We start from the raw sequence: 3669 nt of genomic DNA on the forward strand, positions 1-3669 counted from the left end.
TTCTTTTGTTCACTGGTCCTTATTCTATCTTCCGGTAGTATTACAAACAGGATAGCTTCCTTAGTTTTGACATAAATCGTACTTTTGGACGACATGGTTTTCACGTAATTTACCGCCCTGCGGCGGATGCCAAGCAAATACGGTCTGAATCGCCCCTGGTGGCGCATCTGACAAGAGTCCATGATAGAAAAAATTATATTTCTATTCTAGAAAATTCTCTATTATGGACTCTTGATCCGACCTAATCAGGACAGCGCTATGCTCGTCTCACTTTGTCTCGATGGCAGATTGTCTTGGAATCTGCCAGCGCGGAATGCGAGCGCGTCTCTCTTGTTACAGACGTAAAACAATGCGGTGTAAACACGAAGCGACGCGATGCGCTGATGATGATGATGACGACGTGATCCAGAGAGACCGGATACAAGATGCGCTTGCGCAAAAGATGCGTTTGCCGCGACCGCGAAAGCGGTTAAGGCCGCGCACTTCGCGGGACTGGCCGGCGCACGCGACCGCGGGATGTTATGCGTATAGCTCCCGCTATACGCATTCGCGCGCCGAAGGAAGCAGCGCGCGGAATGCGTATAGCGGGCAGCCAACATCGCGGAGTTTTCGGGGACACGTACATCGGCTCGGCTACATCGGTTTCGAGGGGGGGCTTCCTGATTATGGCATTATCCTGTGCATAGTCGAAAGGCTTCTGCAAGCGCCACAACTCCTCAATTGACCGATTACAGGCCGATCTGACAGAACCGTGAAATTGTTCTAAATACAGAGCAGCGAATTCGATGAAAAGGCGCCGCGAGCCGGCGCTGTTCGCGCTTCGCGCGGATATCCGGGCTGCAGATCGTCGAGGCTCGACGATGAAGATGTCAGGGAAGCTGATGAACGATGGCCACGAAGCGATCGCAAACTCCCTCTCTACTATTAGAGTAATTAACTCTACTATTGCTATTATCGCGCGCTGGCCACCAGAGAGACATAAAGGCCCCCGCACACGGTGAGATTCGTGCTGAGCACGGAACGTGAGTGTGCGGAGTTTACGTGAGTTTTCCGTCTCGCGAGGCGGTGTGGAAAATATCTGTCGTGTTTGATAATTTTGGTCTCGCGAGGCTGAAAACTCAGCGTGTGCGGGGTATGTGAGACTCCTGCTCACACTCACTCAGTGGCGGCGCATTTTCATTGATTCTCAATCAGTGGCGGCGCATTTTGATTGATTCCGCCATTTTGATCAGTCACATGGCCTACAGTGGCCCGCGCTCGTAAAATCCGTGCTCAGCACGAAGCTCACCGTGTGCGGGGTGTGAGATTCCTGCTGAGCGCGTGTGCGTACGCCCGGGTGCGCGAACGTGTTACCAAATGCTGCTTTAGCTGCATGAATCGACAGTACTCGAAGTAAATCGAGTTTAACTGATTCATCGTTCATCGTCCAACCAGACAAATTCTCACATGCCATGCCCATAATAGCGATAAACAAGTTCGTAGGCAAAGTGAGGGCACGAGAATGAGAGAAAAAAAATATGAGAGAACGACTAAAGTTTTGAGAAGTTACCTTAAAGAATGTAAGGGAGAGAGAGAGAGAGAGTGGGACGATAGTGAGTGAGTGAGTGAGTGAGAGAGAGAGAGAGAGAGAGAGAGAGAGAGTGTGAGTGAGTGAGTGAGTGAGTGAGAGAGAGAGAGAGAGAGAGAGAGAGAGAGAGAGAGAGGGAGAGATAGCGCAATTATAGACCCGGATGTTTTGCAAAAAGCAGCTACGATTCCAAACCTGTCTACATCCAACTCGATCAGAAATTGAATGGACCGAGACAGATGTAAAATCATTTCTAATTCTGGTTCCTGATTTACTCGCGACGAGAATCGAAATGAGACGTCGGTTTGCATAACCGACCGGTTTGAATAATTATTGCATCTGCGCAACAGCAGCATCTGACGTGAACATGGCCCGTCTCGTAGGCAATTGATTACCCGTGTATAAACCATTTGTCGGTGGTGTGGGATGGTTATGCTTGCGTTATACGTGTAACGTGTTACGTGTGCTTTGGCCTCGACTGTGCCTATACGGCTGTATATGTGCATTTGCCTTGTCTGTCTGTCGGTCTCTCTCTCGCTATCCCGTTCTCCCTTTCTATTATATATAAATATATTATTATATCAAGAGTTAATAAAGACAAAGTCTTATTAACTCTGATTAATTATATTACTTATATATATATATATAATAATATATTAATATCTTATTTTCTTACAAACGGCAGCAACGCCACATAACACATATAAATAGAAGTATAAATAAAATATAAATATAACATTGTAAAATAGTTTATGCAGTGAAGATTCTATAAAGATGAAAGCGCTGTGTGTAAAAGAATTGTCGGTTATTTGTTTTTTTTTAGACTATAACTGAATATCGTACAACCTATGAAAACTTTTCTGCATATATATATAGTATATACTATATATATTATATATATATATATGGAGTATGCTAGTAACCGCTCGAAGGTGCGAGAGAGTAAGCAGCCATGCATACTCGCGACCTTTTCATCTCCGCGGCGCCTCTGATTGGGCGGAAAGCGGCGATGCCGGATCACGTATAGGCAATTAAAGCTCGACTTGGCCTAATGCTGGTCATATTTCTTGAGAACTTTCCTCGGTGGAAAAGATTTTTTGAGGTAAAATTTATAATTGGCGTTAACGAGATAACGTCGATCTTTATTACCGCTGTTCTCACGGATAATTGTAATTGGCGCAGTTTTACGACCAAGGGCTGGGGTTCATTGTAATTGTCAGCTTACTAGCAGCAGCTACGCGCGGGCTTTTTTAGTGCCTGTGATGCGATGTGTTTACCAAGATAGTACTCTTATGTGTTAAGGTGTTATAATGGCGAGTTTAGTTGTCTGCACATGTTTGTTTTTTGTGTGGTTGAGAATGTCAATACAAATACAATGGTTTCCCAGTCTTGAAAAAAAAAGTCCTTGAATTTTGAGGGGAGTCCCTTGAAGAAGTACTTGATTTAGTAAATGTTGATATTTGTGCTTGAAAAGTGCTTAGAATTTCAATGAAAATGTCTTGAATTTTTAGCTCATCTGACATAGTCAGATGCAGCTTGTAGAATCGCATAAGCGTGGCGTGCGCGTGGCCGTCGTCGCGTTCCGTCCGTGCGTCGTCAAGAACAGTTGGGCACAAATCTTAACGCGCTCGAACGTACGGTCACGATATTCGGACGTGGCGGGGGTAATGCCGAAAACCGACGTTGGGCCCAATGTCGAGCTGGGGGGTCAACGGTCAAAGGTCAAGCGGTGTAAAAGAAGGGGGAACATTTACCGTCCTTAACTTTTAAGGTATAGGGAGGCAATGCAGAATTGGCGGCAGCCAGATTTAAACCGCTCGACTATGGCAGTGGATAGCGGTGTATAGCATCAATGGTAGGAAAACGCATCACTGTGCGCGAAATGGAGGTCACAGGTGCAAAGGTCAATGGGGCACAGGGCAGACTTTAGACATTTGTCTAAGCGACGTGGTCTGACAAGAGCGATTGAAAACCTTTTTCTGTTTCAAGCGGTGACCTACCCATTTTTATGGCTTTATTGAACAGGTCATGAAAATGTGCTTTCCCACTGAGCGGTGCGAAGAGTGATAAGTGTCCTGATACCTTTTGACCCCAGAGAAGGG

This window comes from Priapulus caudatus, unplaced genomic scaffold (assembly GCF_000485595.1).
Source record: "Priapulus caudatus unplaced genomic scaffold, Priapulus_caudatus-5.0.1 Scaffold2295, whole genome shotgun sequence".
Lineage (NCBI taxonomy): Eukaryota > Metazoa > Priapulida > Priapulimorpha > Priapulimorphida > Priapulidae > Priapulus > Priapulus caudatus.